Source organism: Oryctolagus cuniculus, chromosome 6 (genome assembly GCF_964237555.1).
Source record: "Oryctolagus cuniculus chromosome 6, mOryCun1.1, whole genome shotgun sequence".
NCBI lineage: Eukaryota > Metazoa > Chordata > Mammalia > Lagomorpha > Leporidae > Oryctolagus > Oryctolagus cuniculus.
The window spans coordinates 138,523,726-138,549,583 of NC_091437.1; the positions used below are offsets into that span (position 1 = coordinate 138,523,726).

Consider the following 25,858-nt stretch of genomic DNA (forward strand, 5'->3'; position numbering starts at 1 on the left):
CGAATGCCTTTAGGGCTGATTCTGAGGCCAGAGTGCTATTTAGGACATCTGCCATTCTATGAGTCTGCTGAGTATCTCGCTTCCCATGTTGGATCACTCTCCCCTTTATTTATTCTATTGGTTAGTGTTAGCAGGTACTAGACTTGTTTATGTGCTCCCTTTGACTTTTAGTCCTTTCATTATGATCAAGTGTGAACTGAAATAGATCACTTGGAATAGTGAGACGGCATTGGTACATGCCACCTTGATGGGATTGAATTGGAATCCCCTGAAACTTAACCAACTTTTAAAAAGTCTATGAACAGTGAGGACTTCAAATATCTGAACTGAAGTAGATAGTGGGGACTAGAATGTGGTTAGAGAACATATACCTCTGCTAATATGAAAAAATACAATTATTTCTATTTTATTCCTCATTCTAAATTTCAATAGTTTCAATTTATGAGGTATCACAAAGAAAATACACTAACTACATCATTTTCCTTGCAGTTTTTCTTTTTAAGAAATAGGTATTAGATGAAAAATGCAAATTCTGGGGGCAGTGCTCCCTAATAATCTTGGGGAGGCAGTGGAAAATCGCCCAAGTGCTTGGACTCCTTCACCCACATGGGAGACTGGAATGAAGCTCCTGGCTTCTGAAAGGCCCAGCTCGAGCCCTTGGCCATTTCGGAAGTGAACCAGTAGATGGTAGATCTCTTACTTTGCCTCTCCCTCTCTTTATAACTGTGCCTTCGAAATAAATAAATAAATCTTTAAAAAAAGAATGAAAATTCTAAACATTTAATTATTACTACAAGTTTTTTAGAGGACTGTGTTCATAATACAAGTTATGTTTTTTTCATGGCCTTTTCTTGCTTTTACACCAAAACGTTTGGGTATTTCATAAATAATAATTCTCACTCCAGCCTTCCTTTAAATGACTACATGGGTTTTGCATTTAAGTATTTTATAAAGAAACAAACCTTTTAACGAAATAATTCCGAAAATGAAATTATGAATCTTCAGAACATTTGGTCATTTGGTTCCATAACTCTGAACGCTTTTCTGCCAAATACTACCCGTTGCGCGAATAAAATCGTCTCCGGCAGACCTTAGGCCCTTACGCCCACCGGAGCAGCAGCCAAAGGCAACGGGAAAGAAGGGGAAAGTTGCAAACCCTCTTGCAAGTCATATTCGATTTGAGCCAAGTGTTGGAGGAAGGCGCAGCCCTCCTCCTCTGAAAGAGCTGTGACCCAGGCATCTTCCCCTGAGTATGGAGACCGGACACCTTCCTCATGACAGGAAAGCCAGCTTCCTCACCCAACTCCGGAACCTCTTTAATTTTCTGCGTCAATCATAGGAGGCCCGCCCCTAACGCTGCAGAATGTAGTCGTCGATTGGCTGCCACATCTGTCAATTGCTCAAGCGGAAATGCTCTTCACATCCACACGATTGGTTATGTCCTGGTGAAGCCGGGAGGCGGGGTTCAAAGAGCAGTCAACAACCTCCACTGTAAGTATTACTGACACGAGAAGAAGACTCACTAGAGAATTGGGGCCGTGACGGTCGCTGGTACTGGAAATTTCTTAGACCCAGGTCTGAGAGTCTGGAGTCGTCTCTAGTGCTCACAGTTTATAGGTGACGTAACTGAGGCTTATCAAAGGTCTGGGTATTGAGTAGAGCTGGGCAGGTCCAAGAGCCGCTTTCCCGAGTTCAGCGCCACAGAGCGCTGTGCCTCAAACAGTGAATTCTTTGTCTTGGTCTCTGCTGGCGTTTAAGATCCCGGATGAGGCGTCCATGTACAGTAGCCAGATCCCAGAATATAGGCCGTGGGGTTGCTGGAGAGTAGCAGAAAGGGCACGGCAAAAGGTTGGGCCTCCAGGAAGAAAAGACGTTTCTGAGCCGCTTGAGCGAGACTGGACATACACTCAGGGACGTGGGCCCCTGACTGCTCCCTGTATCCTTTTCCTATTGTGTCCCTACCAGCTTCCTATTATTTCCCTGAGGTGAATTTAATTACCTTTTTGTTTGTTCATTGATGCTTTTCTATTTCTCGCCTAAAATGGAAGCCTCGTGAAGAATAGATTTGGTCTGTTTTGTTCACTGACACATTGCAAAATATAAAACTGTTCTGGGGCCCCTCTTCCCACCCTCCTCCTCATTACCCCCTTCCTCTGCAAATGTCACTGATAAATATTTTGTAGTAAACTAATCCTAATATTTTGTTTGTATTCATAGAAATCAAGAACGAAAGTGGTAATTGGCTTTTGATAACTGAATTACAAAGACAGTATGTTCTGTGTTAAATTTTGTCAAAATTTTCCTGAAGAATCAGGATTTAATTTTTTATTTCTGTTTACCATAATGATAAGCTTAAAATGTCATACAACTGAGCCCCATAGTTTTATGTTCACAAAAGTGCCTTAGTTACAACATTTTTTAGAAGAGACATGTGAAGTATCTTGTGCTGACAATCAGCCTTAAATATTTTATAAATATTTAATAAACTATTTGTAGTTATCTCAGGAATTAGGAAGTTTTTTGGAGAACTGATTATTCATGAGTACCTAAGTATGTGGCCCCAGACTTTTACAGCGCAGTAGAACAAATTATCACTAAGTATTGCTTCGTGTTGTGCACTTGCCTCTATAAATAATCAGCATTGGCTTGGGTATGTGTTGCACAACCATATTGTGCAGTGAATTGCACAATACTGTTTCAGAATACCGCTATCACTTTTTTTAAACCACATCTGTTTCTTGTAAAGTTTTCTTTTGTTTTATATTCATGTTTATCTAACGTGTCAAAGAGGAAAGACAAATGTTCCAAAAAAACAGGGCAACTCTGTAATAGCCAATTTGGGGTCATGCACTATAAAATAGTTTCATGTAAGTGCATTTTTTACTGGCAAAAAAGGCATAAAGTGAACACATTCTATAGATACATTTCTTTTGTAGAACACAAGAATTTATGTTTGTCAAAGCTGTGAGGCAGCTTACATGAGGCAACATCTTATGAAATTATACTCTGGATTTAAAAGATTTGTATGACATTTTAATATACCTGACCATATTTATTTTTTAAAATGATTGTACATGTCATATCTGCTTTATCCTTTTGATACAGTATTAAGATGACTATAAGGAAATACAAACCATGATAGATTAGGCAGTGTTCTTTGTCCTGTGACCACGTTAATTTTTTACTTTCTGTCAACAAACTGAAGTCCTCAATAAGTAATTAAGCAGAATTAATGATCTTAAGACTCTAGAAATCCAGATTTTCTCTGTTCATATTTTGGTATAACATCCTTAGAATGTGTGAGCATACAGAATTTAATGGTTTAGAAGCATGTAATGGAAGTCGTATGCATTCCAGATTTTCAAATGTCCAAATTCTCCTCAACTATCATAGACACCTGAGAGAAGCTAGCAGAGGACTCAGGAGTCTATGTTGCAAACAACCCTGGCTACTGAGTTAAACTCTGATTTTCCCTGTTCTACTACATTACAGAATTCACTTTTATCATATATAATGTTAAAAGACCAACTGATAAGGATGATTATTTTTTAAGAACAGGAAGCATATGATGGCAACACATAAAAAATAAAAACAGTTCAATAAATACAAAGATTTTGGAAATAAAACAATACATTTTCAATTATAAAATCTTTTTTTTTTTGCTTTTTAAGTAAGCAAGCTTTGATATTGAGCATATTTCTTTTAAAATGAGCTTAGGAATGTAAAAATGTAAGAAAAACAACTTTGGCTATTTCCTGTTTATCATTCACATAAATTATAATTTCAGGAATATTTTCAGAGATAATTTTGGTGTGTAGTACATCCATACACATATTATAGAAAGGGCCACATCGTATTACATTACACAATGTGTCATATGATGTCAACGTAAAGCACATTCAATATCCTATAAAAACTCTCTGTGAACAAAATGAAGTTCTTATGAAAATATTTGATTCTTAACAAGTGAGTACATTCAGTTATCTCTGGAGAAAATGAAATCCATGTTGCCTCATGTGCTACTTTAAGTGACTGTCATTCCATGAGTCTGCTTTGTAGACTGCTTCCCATGTCGGAGCATTCACTACTCTTAATTCTATCTATTATTATTACCAGACACATAATCCTATTATGATCACTTTAGCACTTAATCCTATCCATATGATCACTTTAACACTTAAATTGGTATTTATAACCACCCAGCTTAAAGGGAGTTGTGGTCACAAGAGAAGTTTTTTAGACTGTACCCTTAGAACTAAGTACATAAGGATGTGTGCAGAACTATACAGCTTTACAGTTACAAATGTGTACAATTCAAAATTAAAAATATAAGAATGTGGTGATTCTCCCCACCATGCCAGCCCTCCCACCCATATTCCCACTCCTTTTCCTCTTCCCTCTCTTAATCCCACTCTTATTTTTTACTAAGAGCTATTTTCAGTTGACTTTACATACATATGATTAACTATGTTAAGAGTTCAACAAATAGTATTAAAAAAATTGTTCCTCAACAGTCAAGACAGTGCTGTTCAAGTGATTGCTTCTTAAATTGTTGATTTCACTTGCACAGATTGTCTTTTAGGTGCTCTATTATTTTCACAAGTCAGTGAGAACTTATGGTATTTGTCCCTTTGAGGACTGGCATATTTCACAAAGTATGATATTTTCCAGATTCACTCATTTTGTTGCAAATGACTGGATTTCATGTTTTTTTTTTTTTTTTTTTTTTTCCTGCTGTGTAGTATTCCATGGTGTACATATTCCATAATTTATCAACTCTTCAGTTGATGGGCATTTGGGTTGATTCCATGTATTAACTATTGTGAATTGATCTGCAATAAACATGGGGCTGCAGATAACTCTTTCATATGCTGATTTCATTTGTTGGGTAAATTCCAAGGACTGGGGTTGGTGGGTCATATGGTAGGTCTATATTCAGATTTCTGAGATATATCCATACTGTTTTCCATAGTGGCTTTACCAATTCACATCCCATCAACAGTGTATTAGGGTACCTTTCTCCCCACATCCTCATCAGTATTTGTTGTTCTTTGATTTCTGTATGAAAGCCATTTTAACAGGAGTGAGGTGAAACCTCATTGTGATTTTGATTTCCATTTCCCTAAAGGCTAGTGATCCTGAAAATTTTTTCATGTGTCTCTTGGCCATTTGGAGTTCCTCTTTTGAGAAATGCCTGCTCAAGTTCTTTGTCTGTTTCTTAAATGGGTTGTTTGTTTTGTTGTTGAGTTTCTTGTTCTCTTTATATATTCTGGTTACTAATACTGTATCAGTTGTAGATCTTGCAAATAATTTCTTCCATTCTTTTGATTGCCTCTTCACTTAGCCAAGTGTTTCTTTTGCAGTACAGAAGCTTCTCAATTTGAGGTAATCCCATTTGTTAAATTTGGCTTTGATTGCCTGTGACTTTGGGGTCTTCTCCAAGATTTACTTGCTTGTGCCAATGCTTTGGAAGAGTTTGCCAATATTCTTTAATAATTTGATGATATCAGGTCATAGATTTATGTCCTTAATCCATTTTGAGTGGATTTTGGTGTAAGCTTTAAGGTAGAGTCTATCTTGCTTCATACTTCTGCGTGTAGAGATCAAGTTTTCCCAGAATCATTTGTTTAAGTGACTATCCTTGCTCCAAGGATACTCTGGACTAGAAGGGATTTATCCCTAGTATGCGGGGTGGTTCAACATTCACAAATCAATCAATGTGATATAGCACATTAACAAACTGAAGAACAAAAACTATATGATTATCTCAATAGATAGAGAAATCTTTTGATAAAATGTAATACCCTTTCAAGATGGAAACTCTAAGAAAAATGGGTATGGGAGGGACATTCCTCAACACAATCATGGCTATTTATTACAAACCCATGACCAGCTTTCTATTGAATGGAGAAAAGTTGGAAGCATTCCCACTGAGATCCAGAACTAGACAAGGATGCCCACTGTCACTAACAATTACTATTCAATAGAGTCCTGGAAGTTTTAGCCAGAGCCATTAGACAAGAAAAGGAAATCAAAGGGATACAAATTGGGAGGGAGAAAGTCAAACTATCCCTGTTTGCAGATGATATGATTCTATCTATATATGGGATCCAAATGATTCTACTAAGAAACTACTGAAATTCCCAGAAGAATTTGCTAAAAGCAAAGATATAAAATCAATACGCAAATATCAACAGCCTTTGTAAACACAGACAATGCCATGGCTGATAAAGAACTTCTAACTAACTAAATTTGGAAAAAAGATTGGAATAAATTTAACCAAGGATTTCAAAGATCATTATGATGGGAATTACAAGTCATTAAAGAATGAAATAGAAGAAGATACAAAAAATGGAAAAATCTTTCATCTTCAAGGATTGGAAGAATCAATATGATCAAAATGTCCTTACTTCTGAAAGCAATTACAGATTTAATTTGATACCAATCAAAATACCAAGGATATTCTTCTTAGATATAGAAAAAAATGATGCTGAAATTCATATGAAAACACAGGGGACCCTGAATAGCTAAAATAATCCTATACAACAAAAACAATGTCAGAGGCATCACAATACCAGATTTCAAGACATACTACAAGATGGTTATAATCAAAACAGCATGGTACTGGTACAAAAATAAATGGATAGACCAATGGATCAGAATAGAAACACTAGAGATCAATCCAAGCATCTAAAACAAAACTAATCCTTGCAGCCATAATTTTGCTGAGGATTTTTGCATCTGTGTTCACCAGGGAAATTGGTCTGTAGTTCTTGTTCTCTGTTGCATCTTTTTTGGGTTTAGAAATTAAGGTGATTCTGGCTTCATAGAAAGAATTTTTGAAAATTCCATCCCTTTCAATTGTTTTGAATGGCTTGAGAACGATTGAAGTTAGTTCTTTTTTAAATGTCTTTTTTTTTGGGAAGTTCTTTATCAGTGATTCAATTTCTGTCTTGGTTATGGGTCTGTTTAGGTTTTATATATCTTCATGGCTCAATTTAAGTAGGCTTTATGTGTCCAGGAATCTATCCATTGCTTCTTGGCTTCCCAGTTTGTTGGCATTCAGATCGTTTTAGTAATTTCTGATTATTCTTTTTATTTCTGTTGTTACATTTCCTTTTTCATCTCTAATTTTATTTATTTATTTATTTATTTATTTTTTTTGACAGGCAGAGTGGACAGTGAGAGAGAGAGACAGAGAGAAAGGTCTTCCTTTGCCGTTGGTTCACCCTCCAATGGCCGCCGCGGCTGGCGCGCTGCGTCCGGTGCACCGCACCGATCCGATGGCAGGAGCCAGGAGCCAGGTGCTTTTCCTGGTCTCCCATGGGGTGCAGGGCCCAAGCACCTGGGCCATCCTCCACTGCACTCCCTGGCCACAGCAGAGAGCTGGCCTGGAAGAGGGGCAACCGGGACAGAATCCGGTGCCCCGACCGGGACTAGAACCCGGTGTGCCGGCGCCGCTAGGTGGAGGATTAGCCTAGTGAGCCGCGGCGCCGGCCCATCTCTAATTTTATTAATTTGGGTCTTCTCTCTCCTTTTGTTGGTTAGTTGGACCAATGGCCTGTAAATTATGTTTATTTTTTCAAAAAAAAAAAAGCTCTTCATTTTGCTGCTGTTTTGTACATTTTTTGGTTCAGTTTTATTGATTTCTTCTCTAATTTTAATTATTTCAATTCTCCTATTAGTTTTGGGAAGGTTTTGCTGTTGTTTTTCTATATACTTGAGATGTGTAGATAGCTTATCTATTTGGTGTGTTTCCAATTTCTTGATGTTTGCACCAGTTGCTGTAAACAATCCTCTTAACGCTTCTTTTACTATATTCCATAGGTTTTGGTTTGTTGTAATGTCATCTTCATTTGTTTCCAGAAATTTTTTGATTTCTATTTTGATTTCTTCAGTGATGCACTGTTCATTCAGGAGCATGTTGTTTAATCTCCATATGTTTACATATGTTCTAGAGATTCCTGAGTTTCCAATTTCCAGCTTCATTCCATTGTGGTTCAAGAAGATTCATGGTATGATTTCGATTTTGTTGAATTTTCTGAGACTTGCTTTATGGCCTAGCATGTGGTCAATTCTAGAGAAAGTTCCATGCACTAAGGGAAGAATATGTATTCTGCAACAATAGCATGGTAAATTCTATAGATATCTGTTAGATCCATTCAGTCTATGGTGTTGATTAACTCTTTTGTTTCCTTATGGATTTTGTGTGGTTGATCTATTACTGAAAGCAGGGTATTGAAACCACCATTACTATTGTATTTACATCTATTTCTCCCTTTATATCCCTTAATATTTCTTTTAAATAGCCATGTTCCCTGTAATTAAGTGTCTATGTTTTTACACTTGATCTTAGCCAAAAGGCAGAAAAGTGATAGGTGTGTATATGTTTTGAATAGTTACATCTTCCTGTTAAACTGATCTCTTAATCATCACATAGTGCCCTTCCTTGTCTCTTTTAACAGTTTTTTTTAAGGTATATTGTCTGATACTCAGAAGGCAACATTGAGCTCTTTTTTGGTTCTATTAGCATGGAATATCTTTTTCCATCCTTTCACTCTCAGTCTGTGTGCATCTTTGTCGTTGAGATGTGCTTCTTATAGGTAGAAAATAGATGAGTTTTGTTTTTTTTATCCAATCAGCCAATCTGTGTTTTTTAACTGGGGAGTTAAGACCATTTACATTCAAGGTGACTATTGATAAGTAATGATTTTATCCTGCCAAATTTCCATGAATAGTCCTATTTGTATATTTTTGGATTTCTGTTTACTTTTACTGGGAGACTTTCTGCCTTTACCTTCTTTTGTAGTGATAACCCTGTTTCTGTGTTTCTGTGTGCAGCATATCTTTACAGTCTTTTACAAGGCTGGATGGGTAGTGACAAATTCTTTCAATTTCTGTTTGTTATGGAAGGTCTTTATTGCACCATCATTCATAAATGAGTGCTTTGCAGGGTAGAGTATTCTGAGTTGACAGTTCTTTTCTCTTAAGACTTAGAATATATCTGGCCATTCTCTCCTAGCCTGTAGAGTTTCTGATGAGAAGTCCACTGTGAGTCTAAATGGAGATCCTCTGAAAGTAATCTAGCATTTCTCTCCTGCACATTTTAGAATCTTTTATTTATGTTTTACTGTGCAGAGTTTGCTAACAATATGTCTTGGTGAAGATCTTTTCTGGTTAATTCTATTAGGAGTTCTATGTGCTTCTTGTACTTGGATGTCCCTTACTTTCTCCAAACTGAAGAAATTTTCTGTTATTATTTCACTACAAAGGCCTTTTAATCCTTTCTATCTTTCTGTGCTTTCAGGAACTCCTAAAAACTCTATGTTGGGTCATTTGATAGTATCCTATAGGTTCCCAACAGTGCTTTTAGTTTTCTACTTTCTTCTTGTTTTTTGATCTGACTGTGTAATTTCCTGCAATTTGTCCTAAGTTGGATATTTCTTCTGCTCCACAAATTCTGTTGTTAAGGATTTCCTCTACACTTTTTATATGTTATATTGAAGTCTTCATTTCCAAGATTTCATTTTGATTTCTTTTTAAGATCTCAATTTCATGGGAGAATTTGTCTTTTATGTCATGTATGGATTTCATTAGTTCATGCATTTGCTTCTGATTACTTATATCATCTACACAGTCCAGTATTGAAGTGTTGTTTTCTTTTTGGGGTGTCATATTGTCTTCCTTGTTCTTGGTTATTGAAGCATTTATTAGTCAACATTTGTGGACATACTCATTTGTGAACATATTCATTGGTTTCTTCTTCTTTTTTTTTTTTCTTTTGCTATGGTGGCTTTTATCTTTGGACTACGCCTCTGCTGATTAGTGGAGTGTCTATTTTTTCAGTGAATATCTAGAGGCATGTGGTGGGTGTGGCCAGGGAGCTCTGTTCAGTGCTCCAGGGTGAAGGGAGTTTCCATGTTGCTCATGATAAATCTCTCTTTCTCTCTCTCTCTTTCTCTCTCTCTCTTTTTTTTTTTTCCTTTTTGGACAGGCAGAGTGGACAGTGAGAGAGAGAGACAGAGAGAAAGGTCTTCCTTTGCCGTTGGTTCACCCTCCAATGGCCGCCACTGCTGGCGCACTACGGCTGGTGCACCGCGCTAATCCGAAAGCAGGAGCCAGGTACTTATCCTGGTCTCCCATGGGGTGCAGGGCCCAAGCACTTGGGCCATCCTCCACTGCACTCCCGGACCACAGCAGAGAGCTGGCCTGGAAGAGGGGCAACCGGGGCAGAATCCAGCATGAGCACCCATCCCCCTTTCAGTTCTCCCAGACTTAGGGCTCTCTGCTCAGCTAGTCAGTGGGTGTGGAAACAAATTGATATAGTTGGTACATATGTCCAAAATGGCATCCTCTCTCTATTGGCTTATTACAGAATGCCATTGCAGGATGATCAGAAAGAGAGAAATGTGTCCCCCTTTCTTTTCTCGTCTAGTTTGACAGGTACACTATCCCCGACAGGGCTCCAAGCTGGATTCCCTCCAGACTCTTACTGTAGCTTTATCATCAGTGGCTTGGGGTGCTGCAGTTTTGTCTCACATCACTCTCTAAATCTGGTACGGAGGTTCTCAGCTTCTGGGGTCCTGAGTTGTGCATGTGCATGTGCATGTCCACATCCTCCAGTGTGTCCCTCTAATTTGCATGGAGTTTCCTCTGACGTTTTCTTCCTAACTCTGGATAAGAGAAGCAAGCTCCCTCTGTACTCTGCCATCTTAATCCAATCTGGGCACATTTTATATATTAAAAGGCATTTATCTAAGCAATAATGATCTGTATGGCTACATGCAATATATATGTGTAAGTATGTATAAATATATGTATATATGATTCATAAGAGGAAAAGGAAAAATAAAATAATGAAAATGAATCTTTATTCTGTAAACTTTGAACCTATCAGATTTAAGATATGCAGTATTGTTGAAAACATATTTATATTCTACACTGCACATTCAGTTACCTACAGAAATAAATTATGTATGGTTGCTGATCTGATTTATAAGCTTTCCAGCAGAGTTCAGAGGCAATGTATCAGAAACAAAAAGACTGCCACATCTTAAATAAGAAAATGGCATTAAAGAATTAGCCAGCTATTCTAGTGATGTAAAAATCACACATGTCAAAACCAGAGTAAGTTCAGATATAGCTTTACAAATGAATGCTGAAATGTACAGGGAAAGAAATATTTTAAAAACATACATAAAAATACATTTAATTATGGAATCTGAAAAAGTATTTTTAGTTTCATGACTTGTGCCCAGGAATAAGTTTACTCTAAATGTGATTGTCTAAGGGGCAATTAAGTTTAAATAAATATGCAAGAAATGACCTGGAATATAAATATTAAAAATGTGAACCAATATAAACATACAAATCAAAATACTTTCTATATCAGTCCATGATTACCTTTCATTTGAATACCATAATTTTGGAATTGAAGTGTGTATTCTCAATTTTTAGCAATTTAAAACACTGGAAATGAGTGAGGCTGCCAGGTCTTTCAATAGTGATGTAACATTTGGTAGGAGAAAGGAAGTGAGAAAGGGTGAGTTGTGAATTAAAATTATATCCAAATTGTCATCTTCCAATTTCATTTCAACAATTTAGCAAAGATTCAACACTAAGAGTGAAAAATACCCTAACAATTTCCCACATTGTGCTGAAATGTGGAAATTTTTTTTGAAACTGATACTTTGCTAAGTAAATCTGTATTTGATTGTTACCTTGAAATAATGCCATTGGTTCCATTAGCCTGGAAGGTTATTCTGAGAGTCATTTCATTCCCACCTACTTTTTCTAGTGAGAACAGCACATAATCTGAATAGACAAATTATTATACATACCATTTATAATTTCCAAAGGATATCATTTTTATCAAACTCACTGATATTTCCACAATTTATATCTGATATATTTTAGTAACATATTTGTAATTTTAAGTCTCTTCATTTTGTTCAAAATAAAATTTTTATATGGAAATATCATGTTTTAACGTGCTAAAGAAATTAAGTGAATATTTTCCAGAATACCCTCCTTGCAAATTCCTAAAATGTACTTATCTCTTTGATTCATCAAAAAGGTTTATACATAGAATTTATAAGCAAATGTTTATCATTTATATCTTCAATGTATATTTGAAGATTTTAAGGTCTAACACATTAGCTTTAGTGAAAAATACTCCATTTGTGATAAAGACATTGCCAACCAGTTTGATCACTCAAGTCTATTATAATTTCCTGAAGGTCAGGCTGTCATTTGAAATGCATCACATTGTTTCTAGCATGAGTATATATCAGGTGCTCAGTAAATGTATGCTGAATTGCATTAAATGTCAACACCTAACCTTCAAGAAAAAGCCACCACTTTTCCCATCAAAGAAAAGAGCAAATGTGACAAGATGCTATGTCAATTACAAGCTATGGGAAGAGGGAATGTTTTAAGGACTTCACTCTAAACTTATCTTCATTCTAGATATTATAATACATTTACACATGTGTTTCTATAACTTGTCAAATTTTTTTTCAGTTATTAATTAGGTTTAGATGTTATAACTTGGAAAATATTTTCACATACTTAGTTAAATGTTAATAAACATTAATTTATAACATTTATATATTTAATAAGTCACCAACTAAAGGGTTAAACATGAAGGTGGTGCTGTGGCTTAGCACATAAAGCCACTGCCTGCAGTTCCAGCATCCCATATAGGCACTGGCTACTCCCCTTCAATCCAGCTTCCTGATACTGTTCCTGAGAAAGCACTGGAGGTCTAAGTGCTTGAGCCCCTGCATTCATGTGGAAGACCGAGAAGAAGCCCCTGGATCCTGGCTTCGGATCGACCCAGCTCCTGCTGTTGTAGCCATCTGGGGAGTGAACCAGCAGATAGATGTCTCTGTCTCTCTTTCTTTTCCTCTCTCTCCCTCTCTCAACCCTGCCTCTCTCTAACTCTACCTTTCAAATAAATAATCTTAAAAAAAAAAAAAAAAAACAGAACTAAACATAGATGTGTTTTAAAATACTGGCTTTTCCCACTACAGGTAGGGATTCAGTTTGTCTGCAGGTTTCTATTTCTTTAAAATTCTGCTCCAAGGAATATGTTAAAAAAGTTTGCTGCCCAAGTGGAATTTGAAGTAGCATATTCTATTGGAATGAGAGCTTCCTCCAGCCTATTTTTCAGTTTTAAATGGAGAAAATTATGTATAAGTAAGTGAAATATGCATTTAATAGTATTTGAGTTCAGTTTTATTTTAAAACAATTCTGTAAGTATACTTTTTGCCTACTAAGAAAAAATAAAATGTGATTAATTGAGATCATAACATTTATGTGATCTATGTTGTTGATTCACATTGGTGTTTCTACATAACTAAAAGAAGTGTTGGGTGGATTTTAGTACAAACCTAGTATAGAATTATGTATAGATACCAAAAAAAAAAAAAAAAAAAAAGGGAAAATCTTGATGTGAAACCAATATTCTCCTTATCCTTATATAAATTTCAAGAGTCAATTGATTCATGACGTACTGAATTATATTATTTGTGCTTATACCCATGTTACAAATTAATTTTAAATTAAGTGGCATTTCTGACGATGTATCTATATAATAGGCAGTAAAATTTTCCACCAAGTCAATCTGTAATGCTATCAAATAGGCTCCTCCCTTTGCTCACTCCAACCTACCAATGCAGTTTTAAAAAATAATAATAACAGATACTTTTTAAGTTCTTTTACATGAAAGGACAAGAGCATTGAAGTAAAAGAAGTGAATGTCTGTCTCTTTTCTATCCTTCTACCCTTGTCCTTTTGTTCTTAGCTACAGGAAGCATACTAACATCTATCTGCCAGACAATACCAGATTGTATCCTTAAACATTGCTAATTTAATGTTGTCCTTGTTAAAATCACATAATTTAATCAGGGGTGAAGTCTTGTAAAAATATATACAGTAGTTCTTCCCCAGTGTGTTCCTGAAATTAAATATGGCACCAAATACTATGTGTTACATTTTTCCTATGTATACGTTTTACACTATATATATATAATATATAAATATACATATATATTTTCCTGTATAGTTATGATAAAGTTTAATTTATAAATTAAACACAGTAAGATTAACAGCAATAAATAACAAAATACAACAGTTATAATGTGAATGTGATGTCTCTCATATTATCATACTGTACTTAAAACCTCTTCACTGAAATAAAGCACTTTATGAATTCTCTTCATCATATCTGAATTTCTAACATTTACTAGTCTTGCACTTTAGGTCAGTTATTAAATAAAATAACAATTACTTGAAAACAAGCACTACATTACCACCACAGTTGATCTGATATCTAAGATGATCACTAAGTGCCTCATGAAGAGATAGAGTATACCATGTAGATACACTGGATAAAGAGTTGAGTCATATCCTGGTTGTGATGAAGTAAGATAACATATTTTTAAATTTACTTGTCTGATTATTTGTTTGAGAGGGAGAGATAGACAGATATGCTGTTTCATTCCTCAAATGGCCACAACAGCTAAGTCTAGGCCAGGCTGAATCACCAAACCAGGAACTTCATCCTAATCTCCCCTGTGGTGGTAGTGGTCCAAGTACTTGGACCATTTCCTCTGCTTTCAAAGGAAGATAAGCAGGAAGCTAGGTGGAAAGCAGAGTAGCTGGTACTTGAACTTGTACGTTAATGAGAGATGCCAGTGTCACAATTTGTGGCTTAACTTGCTGCACCAAAGGCCAAAATTTTATCTTGCTACTCAAAGAAATGCACATTTAAATTTTTTTTTTTAAAACAGTTCTGTAGGTACACTTTTTGCTTACTAGGAAAAAATTAAAATGTGCTTAATTGAGATAATAACATTTATGTGATCTGTGTTGTTGATTCACATTGGTGTTACTGCATAACTGAAGTGCTAGGTGGATTTTAGTATAAACAGTATAGAATTATGTGTATTCCTCTATATCTTTCCTTTTTATCGTTATATAATTTTCAAGACATGATTTATAAATTTAAAATTATGTGTGGAATTTTCTATGTAATATTGGACCGTGATTTACCACTTGTAACTAAAACCATGGAGAATGAAACCTGAAAAAAGGGGTATTACAATATAAATAAATATGGACAGTTAAATGCCAACATCATTGACTGGCTGACTTTTGACTCATTTAATCACAAACTTTAATATACCACAACTAGAGGTAATCATTACTCTTAATTGGATATATGGTCTCATAGACATTTTGTGTTTTCATTTACAGAAAAATGAATGGAGATTGATTTCTAATTTTTTCAAGTTTTTATCGTAAGTAATTCATAAATGAACTACTGTATGCATTGTTCGATATCGTGTCTTCTTTACCTTAAAACACATTGGAAAATTTTACATAGTAATAGGTGTAGAATTAATTGCTATCTATGTAGTACTTCATAGAATGCAGGATGTGTCTGTGTTCCGTTATTCAAGTTCCCTTAGGCATATGTGCAAGGCTTTCTCCAGAATAAAGAAGAAGAAATAGAATTATCAAGTATGTGAATTTTAAATTCCATGGTAATAATTTGAAATGAGAGAAAACACCATGATTTTATGATTTTTGTCCAGCAAAATTTCTGTGTCCTCTTCTGTGACCTTAGTCCAACATTTTAATCTAAGCCTACAAACTTATACATTATCCAATCCTTGCCTAGTTCTTCAAATTGATCAAATTACCCTGGAATACATATAAATAGAAACCTCTGTTTACTATTCTTAATGATGTTTCACATTATTCACAGGTCTCTTAATATTCTTTGTTTCTTAACCTGGCTTAGTTTGCTTGACACAATTATATAAACACTCCTGGGAAATACTCTTATTTCTCTGTCCTTCTTTCCTTTTAATCCAGCAAATATTCCAATTTATTTACAACAAAATACTTTACCCATACCAGAACTCTTACAACTAAACATTGAGAAAAAAAAATCACACTGTGTTATATTTGCATTACTTCCACTACATGACCACAAAACTCATATTGACACTCAACAATAGGAGATACATTTTTCTCTAAAAAGAGTTCTTACCAATTCTTTAGTATCTTTTATTAAGACAGTGCAAACAATTGCACAGAGACTATCATTTTCCCACTATATATCTACAACTTCCTTTCCTTTGTATCTCTATCGTTTGCCTTGCTTTCTGAAGCAATGGATAAATTGTCCACATGCTTATCACGATTCATCACCTATTTATGGTTTTCTGTCCTCTACTTCTTCAATTATTCCCACTCCTTTTTTCCTTTGTGGTCATTAGCCTTTTTTTTTTTTTTTTTGGATTATTCACAAAATCATTAAGCCATATTCTAACATCCCATTTTAAAAATAATCCCTACTTTTTCCCCCCAGCCACTGCAATTTCTTTGCTTCCCTTCAATGTGACCCTCTCTGGAAAGGGATATATGCATACGATGTCTTTATTCCCTTGTCTAACTTTTCTTCTTTAACCTATTCCTCATGGGCTTCCATCCACTCTATTTTACCTAAATGTCTAGAGTGGTGCCAAACTTCTTGTATTTGGTAATACTTTTTCCTGCAATACTGTCCTCCAGATATCTTATGACGCTCTGCCTCTCCTTTGTTGTCACCTTTTCTGAGATAGTTTCCCTGACACATGTAAAATTTGGTCTTCTCCCTATATTGTGTATCCCCTTTCCAGGTTTAACTTTCCTTCAGAATCCACTGCCACATAACATATTATATATTTCAATTAACTTTTTTGTCATACTGAACATCTTTTTTTTCTTTAACTTTTGTTTAGTAAATATAAATTTCCAAAGAACAGCTTATGGATTACATTGGCTTTTTCCCCCCCATAATTTCCCTCCCACCCGCAACCCTCCCAACTCCCGCCCTCTCTCCCATTCCATTCACATCAAGATTCATTTTCAATTATCTTCATATACAGAAGGTCAATTTAGTATATATTAAGTAAAGATTTCAACAGTTTGCACCCACATAGAAACACAAAGTGAAAAATACTGTTTGAGTACTAGTTATAGCATTAAATCACAATGTACAGCACATTAAGGACAGAGATCCTACATGAGGAGTAAGTGCACAGTGAGTCCTGTTGTTGACTTAACAAATTGACACTCTTGTTTATGGCCTCAGTAATCACCCTAGGCTCTTGTCATGAGCTGCCAAGGCTATGGTCTTTATGCCTTCTTATATTATCCTTTCTACCTAACTGTCACAGTTTCTTATGCCTGCTTCACAAAGACATTTGCTGGTCTTTGCTTTCAGTGCCCCACTCAGGAAATAACAATCCCAAATGCTGTGTTTCTCCTATGAAGAGGTGAGGCTCTATAAGAAACTCTGCTATCCCTGATAAAGCTACTTAACTCTCTTTGTATCCTTTCTATGTATATAATAAGAAATGCAATCTATTTAATCAAGTCTTGCTCTGAACTTGTAAGTAACCTAAAAGATAAATAATTTTATATCATTTTCTCTAGTTTTATATCTGTTTTTGGAATAAACCAAGAAGTTGAAAATTATTTTAACATATTATACACACCATAATTTAACACAAATCTGAGGTTCAAGGGATATTTAGGATTTCACTTACAGACTTGGGAGCCATCAGGATATGGAGGACATTTAAACCCTGGGACTTGGATTAATAGTGGATAAAAGAAGGTGGCCTGTGACTAGGTCCCAGGACACAGGATGCAAGCATATTATAATGGGAGAGGGAGTTTTTAAAAAAAGTATATTAAAATGAGAGATTAATAGAGTAGAAGGATATCTAGAGTGTGAAATTATTGTACCCCATGAAATGATTCTCAAAGGAGACATGGCAAATTGTATTGATGCAATTGAAGGGTTGAAAAATATTAAGAAGAGAAGATAATTTGGCAATGCTGAAATTTAATTCATTGATCTCAGTTCAAGGAAGTATTCTAGGAATATATTTGTGAATATAACTCATATTAAGATGTTCAGTAAAATGGAGGATTCTGGAACACATCATGCTGAGTGAAATAAGCTAGTACCAGAGGGACAAATATATGTTCTCCCTGATTGGTGACAAATAACCGAGCACCAAAAAGGTAACATGTTGAAGTGAAATGGACACTATTAGAAACAATAACTTGATTGGCCCTTATCCTGACTATTGATGTACAACTTGGTACTTTATCCCTTTTAGTATTTTTTGTTCTACTTAATACTATTGGTTGAACTCTGTAATTAACACACAATTATTCTTGGGTGTGTAAATTTAACTTAAAAGTGATCTCTGTTAAATATAAGAGTGCTAATAAGAGAGGGAGGAGATGTACAATTTGGGACATGCTCAAGCTGACTTGCCCCAAATGATAGAGTTAGAAACACACCAGGGGATTCCAATTCAATCCCATAAAGGTGGCATGTACAAATGCTATCTCACTAGTCCAAGTGATCAGTTTCAGTTCATAATTGATCATAATGATAGGAATAGGAGTCAAAGGGATCACATAAACAAGACTAGTGTCTGCTAATACTAACTAAAAAGGGGGGAGAATGATCCAACATGGGAAGTGGGATACACAGCAGACTCATAGAATGGCAGATGTCCTAAACAGCACCCTGGCCTCAGAATCAGCCCTTAAGGCATTCAGATCTGGCTGAAGAGCCCAGGAGAGTATTTCAGGCATGGAAAGCCAAGACACTCTGGCAAAAGCAAACAAACAAACAAGCAAGCAAACCACCACCTAAATGAAGGATCTCTGCGAGTGAAATCCCGGTAGAAGGAATGGGCCATCAAAGAAGGAGGTACCTTTCTCTGAAGGGAGGAGAGAACTTCCACTCTGACTGCGACCTGGCCTAAATATGATCAGAATAGGTGAACTCAAAAGACTTCCATAGCCTTGGCAGCTCATGACAAGAGCCTAGGGTGAATGACTTGTAAATATTTATGAGATTATAATTCTGACCATATTGTTATCATTCATCCTTACCCAGATCACAAATTCAGAAACAGATGATGAAGTTGACATTAAATAATTTCATATAAAATGGTCAAAAATTTGTTAATAGGATTAATATAAATGAGAGAAAATATTTATATGTAACCTAACCAACATTGCTATTTTCGTTTATTAGGTAGAAAGATTTTTATTCCTTTTTTAAATTCTGTTTTTCCTTCTTATATAGTAATTGGCTTCAAAACACCTACTTCATTTAGAAGCAGTAGGATAATGGAATGAATAGAATTAAGAACTCCAAAATTAGATATGTAGGATGTGAAAAGTTTTTTTTTTTTTTTTTAAATAAAGCAGTGCTCACCTTTTTTGATAGCTAAAGTATTGGAGTAGATTTCCATGCACATGTCTTAAGTAAAAGACTAAAGTTCCTCATTTTGATTTTTCTATTTTAGAATTTTTAAAAGCCAGATTTTTTGATAAGTAGCCTGTTTTAATAGTTTGAAAGTAGGTTTAAAAAGTGAATATACTCTTCTTGAAAAATGAAAAATTATATTGATGTGAAATATTTCAATAAGATGTGAAAATTCCATAGAAAATTCACAAAGTTTTTTAAAATAGTTTTATTACTTTTAGGAGGAAAAATTGATAGTCAAAATCTAATGGTCTTTGTTGTTATTATTATTTTAAATTAGTAATGAATTTTCTACCATGTATTAGCTAGATTGGAACAGTACTTGATGCTCCAGGTACTACCACAGTAAATTAGAACATGTATTAGAACATGGTCTGATCTTTAGATATTTTCAGGTGAAGCTAAATGAAATATCTACATAATAGATAAAGTTTGAATATTGTGTCTATATAACTTTTAGTAGGAGTAAGGAACTTTTTTTTTTCTGCCAAGGGCCATTTGAATTCTTATAACATCATTTGCAGGCCGTGCAAAGTTATCAATTTAAAAATTAGCCTGCATTAAATTTATTGAATTTTGAGTCCCACCTGCCATTACCTTGCCAGAGCCAGACCAAATGAGTTTGTGGGCCTTATATGGACTCTGGGCAAAGTGTTCCCCACCCCATTAAAACCTTGATCAATTCCTGGGGTTTTCTTTGTGTTTTTTTTTTTTTTTTCCTTTCAAAATCAACAAGGAAAATAATTATCCTATAATCCAGAGAAACATTTGGAAACAGGGCTCTAGAGTTCAGTTCTGTTTTGTCTAACATTGTTAACATTATATGAGTAAGTCAGTTTATCTATTTGATTTTCAATCTTTATATTAAAATGTGCAAAACTAAAATCAACATTTAAATATGCTTAGTTGATAAAACAAAAGAAGCATTGGGATATTTATATTGCAAGTCAAGTGTTCGCTTAGGTATTGTTTCTACTTTAATTAAGACTGTTTTATAATTCCAAAGAAGCAGATTCCCTAGTGATACCTGTAATCCAACATTTTCTTATGGCTTTACTTACCTTAAATGCTGAAAAGAGCCAAAATTAAACTTTTGCTCAATGTTTGGTTTTTAATTGAAACATTCAATTCCACTTTCTAAAATAGTCCTATCCTACACAAATAAACTTAAAAATTATTTTGATATAATATAAACTCAAGAAATGATCTGTAATTTTTCTTGATTAATAACTAGTAAATAACATTATAGCTAGCATGCAAAATATAAGAGGTACTATAACCATCTGGAAATTAGCAAGTTTATTCAAGAAATTACATAAGGCAACATTAATGTTTTATAATACATAACACAGAGTAAGCTTATGACTCCCCAAAGACAATCATAATGCTTAAAAATCTAAACAGTTTAGAAACCGACAGTAAAAACACATACAAATGCTCATCTCTCTAGGCATCACAAAGCAATTTGAATGATTTCATTTTGTTTGAGTTAGCTTATATAACTAAAAACTTAAATTCTCATTACTGGATGAGATAAAACTGTATAGACTTGTGTTTTGAGACACAAATCTAAAAAGCAAGAAAAGGTTTGTTTTCCGTGCCCTTGGTCTGTCTTTAGAACTTTCCATATATAGTACCCCAGTAACTGCTGCCCTTTGATTATTATCCTCTTCCATGATCCCCAAATGCACCACCCCCATCTTTTAGATATTGTTTGATATAGAACAATAAATGCACACATGTAAATCAAATAATTTCTATGGCAATGTTTTTATTAACTACTTATTCATTAAAAGGAAATTATATTTAAAACTATATTTAAATTTGGTTTATTTCTTTGTAAATATTAAAATGGCTAAACTGTTGAAAAACTCCTTAGGTACCTATATGTAAGATTCAGATCACACTTGCTAATTACCTTGAGTTTCAAACCATGAATCATTTTGGAGACATCAGTTACTCTTTAGAGAGGTTGATCCTACTGGGAACCAGGAAGAAAGAGTGACAGGAATTTAGAGAAGGATGTCATCTTGTTCTAGGTTCTCATTGGAAATAGCCTCAGGATTTTCTGTTTGAACCACAGAAGAAAGTAGATGCAGCCAGAGACTTAACATAAAATAGAGGCAAATGTAACACTCTTTTTTCTTTTTATTAAGATATGCATGTAAATTAAGGGCAATTAACCTAGCAGTAGGTACTGAGGACTAGGGGGCCTTGTATTCATGCCAGAGTTTATGTTGACTCTGGAATTGCAGATCTTGGAATAGAATACCATAGACTTAAACTTAATTGGAGACAAAACACAATTAACTGTAGAAATGGAGGTAAGGGATATTTTTCCTTTTCATTTGTTGCTTACCCAGAATTTTTGCTTTCAAGCTATATTATTACTTATTTCATAAGTATTCTGTAATAAAGAAAAGCCATTAGGTTATATCTGTTTGCAAAACTAAAATAGCTAAGAAAGAATAAGGAATTCTATCAAAAGAGCAGAAATTGTGCATCTTTCAATAGAGAAGCAAGCAAAACTCAGTTAAAAATTGTAGAGCAGCATAACCCTCCACACTCCCTGCATGAAATCAACTGAGGTTTAGGAAGTTTTATTTTTTAAAGTCAGAGATACAGAGAGGGAAGAAGGGAAGAGAAACTTGAGCCATCTTCCACTGCTTTCCCAGGTGCATTAGCAGGAACCTGGATCAGAAGTGGAGCAGCCAGGATTGGAACTGGAACCATATGGGATGCTGGTGTCACAGGCAGTGGCTTTGTTAGGTAGGAAGTCAGAAATTGAGCCTATGTGTGTATGAGAAAGGCCTGAAGACCAGCACCCACTGCGGAAGCTCCAGAAGCCAAGCATCTTATACTTCAAGGTCCCGCCCGGATGCTGATGACCTTCCAGGGGGTCCTTCCCCTTCTACCTGGCTTGATAAACATCCTTCCTCTAAGGTGGGCTATGCCAGCCAGGCTTCCCCTGTCTGATAACTTCTAGGAGAAAAACTCAGAAAGGAATTTTTCATATTTACATCCAACAAGTCCTTTGTTCAGGAGGAGAAGAAGGAGAGGGGGAGGGAAGGCAAGACCTATCCCCTTAAAAACCCCAGCCTAAATGTGAACTACGTCCTTTCTCTCAGGTTGTATCTGGAGAGATGCCCATCCATTCTTGCAGATGTCCCTATCCTAATAAACCTTGCTATGTTGCTTTCCACTACTCTCTCATGTCTGAATTCTTTCTTGCGCGAAGACAAGAACTGTTTGTTTCTCTGTTAACATGTCTACCCTCTATGCCACAATGCAGGCCCCAGGAGGTTTTAAATGAAGTTTCTCCATTGGCTGTACCAAGGAGAATAACAATAACTATAATTGCTAATGCTCATCATTTCAGTTTTTTTTTGCTATACAATTCTTTCACCTCAGTGTGATCTGACATCAAGTAACTGCACTCCACTGAGATCTGGTGTTGATCCCCTATGGGTTTCAGGGTCCCTGCTATTTGACCATTACCTGCTGCATCCTAAGGGTATGCATTAGTAGGAAAATATTATTGTGCGCAGAGCTGGGACTGGAATAAGGCACTCAGATATAGGCTGCATATGTCCCGAGCAAGGTCTTAATCAGTAGACCAAATATGTGCCCCTGCCCTCTAAAATTACATGCATGTTTTCTAGTAGCATTGCATTTATTACATGTTATTGGGAGAATAATTCATTGATTACTCCAAAAAGTTAACTAAAGCATGATATAAAATACTCCATAAAAAGGATATGAGGACCAGAGATTTATAAATGTATACTTATTCACCAATTTTATAAAATAGGTCCAAGGACTTTTCTGTAAATAAATATCTAATAATTCCAATTGTAAATATATTTCCTGGTGCTTAACTTCTTGCTACTCTAAGTTCTTTGAAGCTATGAATTAAAGATTCTAGTTAAACAATTTCAATTTGAAGTTCTCCTCTTATGTTTCTATTGTTCTTTGGGGTTTTTTGTCTTTAAATTTATTCATTTATTTGAATGGCAGAATTGCTGAGAGAGAGAAAGACAGAGAGAAATCTATTCACTGGTTCACTCCTCAAATGACTGCAATGGCTAAGGATGGGCCAGATAGAAGTCAGGAGCCTGGAACTCCATCCGGGTCTCCCACATTGGTAGCTTGGGTCCACAACTTTGGGCCATTTTCTGCTGCTTTCCCAGGCACATAAACAGGGAACTGTATTGGAAGTGGAGCTGCCAGGATGAACGCTAGTGCCTATACGGGGTGCCAGTGTTGTATTGGGCAACTTAACTGCTACAATGCCAGCCCTTCAGGTTTTTTTTTATACAAGTCCTTTATTCACTTTCAATTCATTCAGTTACACATGCACATATAAATATTAAAACCAATTCCAGCAGTGAACATTTATGCAGTTGTTAAGCCACTGCACGGAATGTCTGCATCTCCTATTGGAGATCCTTGCTTCTCATCCAGATTGCTACTGTGAATTCTGGGGGAAATAGATAATGGCTCAAGTATTTGGGTCCCTACTACCCATATGAGATACCCAGACTGAATTCCTAGAGGCCTAGATTCCAGGAAGGCCTTTGTAGGAGAAGAATCAGGGGATGGAAGATCTTTTTCTATTTGTTTCTCTCTTTCTCTCTGTAATTCAAATAAAAGTAAAAATGAATAAATAAGTTCTAATTCCAATAGCCATGAGAAGTTTGGACTAAATACAACTGACCTTAGATAAGCGTGAAATTAAATTAAATAGGAAGAAAATTATTCAGAAAATCTAGTGAGTGGCCTGCTAACTTAAAGAGTTTATTGCACTAGAGAAATAATTTACCATATTATCTTAAATTAATGGAAAGTGTTTGTTAATAAAGTTGATTAAATAAGGAATAATGAATAGCTGCTATTGTTCTGTTTGATGGTTCATACAATTTAAAAAATCTGTCAAAAGAAATATAAACATACAAATATGAAAGAAACAGTGAAGTTGAATAGACCTGTTACTGCTACTTCTGTGTATCATGAAAATGAACAGTCTGGAAAAATTAACCATATCATTAAAGTATTGTTATATTTACTTCCCAGTCAAAATGCCCCCTTTTTATCAATATAAATTTAGAAATATTTGTTTATGAAAAACCAGAATCAAATCCAAAATTCTTTGATAACTCCATTCATGGTTAGTTCATTTAAAAAAATAATTTTATCAAAATATGTGGAAAGGAACACTAAAAAGCTATTTTCATAAAGTTGTTTCAGAATAATATATAATATTACTGAAAATCATTTGGAGCCAGTGCCATGACTCGCTTGGTTAATCCTCTGCCTGAAGTGCCGGCATCCCATATGGGCACCAGGTTCTAGTCCCGGTTGCTCCTCTTCCAGTCCAGCTCTCTGCTGTGGCCCGGGAAGGCGGTGGAGGATGGCCCAAATGCTTGGGCTGCTGAACCCGCATGGGAGACCAGGAGAAAGCACCTGGCTCCTGGCTTTGGATCAGCGTAGTTCCAGCCATAGTGGCCATTTTGGGGGATAAACCAGCGGAAGGAAAACCTTTCTCTCTCTCTCTTTCACTAACTCTATCTGTCAAATAAAAAAAAAAAATCATTTAAACTATAAGATATTTAGTGTTCAGTTTATACCCCGTAAAACCACTTTAGAATATACTATCTTAGGTAATCTAAAATACATTAAGTTTACATTTTTAGTTATGGGAAACCTTTGCTTCTATTATGGCCATAAAATGAAAATAAAAGCATAATAAAACATCTGTATTGTCTCTTAAATTGTTTATTTTGGGGGGCTCATTATTTAAGGCTTTTAATATTAAGTATGGTATAACCTGTGGTCTGAGAATTTGTTTGTACTTACACATTATCATGTAATTCATCTGACACTAAACAAAAGTAGTTTCTGCTTTTATGGGTGATTTAAATGCAGAAGTGTTAAAAATTGCACTTTATTGTAGATTTAGTGACTTACATCTGCCCTTTTGTTAAAGGCCAGCTTTCAAGTAAGAAAAACAAAGTTTAAGTATTTCAGACATTTTACTTACAGATATTTTACATTTTAAATGTTCCATGATTTTTACTGGTAATGATTCTAATGAGAATAAACATTGCCCTGTACCATAGAGGAAAATAATTGAGATTAGAATTTTAGTTTCCTAATATGCTTAAAGTTTTCACTGGAAGCATAGAACATTCTGCCTTCTTCCATAATACTTTCTGTTTGGTTAATATTGAGTCATTTCTATGAGTTATTTGTTAAAAACATATTCACATATTCTTACTTCTTGAAATTCATTTGGAAAGTATACTGGTATAAAATATATATTGTAATTTATACCAAAAGTAGCATGCTCAATCTTTAATATCTAATTTGTTTAATATTTTGTCAGATTTATAGTTCATTTGCTGATGAAATAACAACTCAATCCATGTTGGGCTTACAAATTCTACACTTGATTTCCTTTGAAAATTGAAACCCTGACCTAGAAAACAAGAGTACCTTTC

The 25,858-nt window shown here is 35.2% G+C and overlaps 1 protein-coding gene and 1 long non-coding RNA gene across 10 annotated transcripts in view; one reads left to right on the top strand and one right to left on the bottom strand.

Annotated features, from left to right (window-relative positions):
• Positions 1–25,858, bottom strand: part of CSMD3 (CUB and Sushi multiple domains 3) — a 1,302,111-nt gene that overhangs the window by 845,200 nt on the left and 431,053 nt on the right. For 2 of the 9 annotated variants that reach the window (XM_051844779.2, XM_051844777.2), the window contains exon 1: positions 963–3,604. The exons of the other annotated variants lie outside the window; for them this stretch is intronic. The gene's annotated coding sequence lies outside the window, so the exon portion shown is untranslated. Of the gene's footprint in view, positions 1–962; positions 3,605–25,858 lie in introns of those variants that run through there. 9 annotated transcript variants of the gene reach the window in all.
• LOC138850081 (uncharacterized) overlaps positions 1,413–25,858 on the top strand; it is a 41,950-nt gene continuing 17,504 nt past the window's right edge. The window contains exons 1-2 of the long non-coding RNA XR_011389508.1: positions 1,413–1,491; positions 15,263–15,306. This is a non-coding gene — a long non-coding RNA (uncharacterized lncRNA). The remainder of the gene's footprint in view (positions 1,492–15,262; positions 15,307–25,858) is intronic.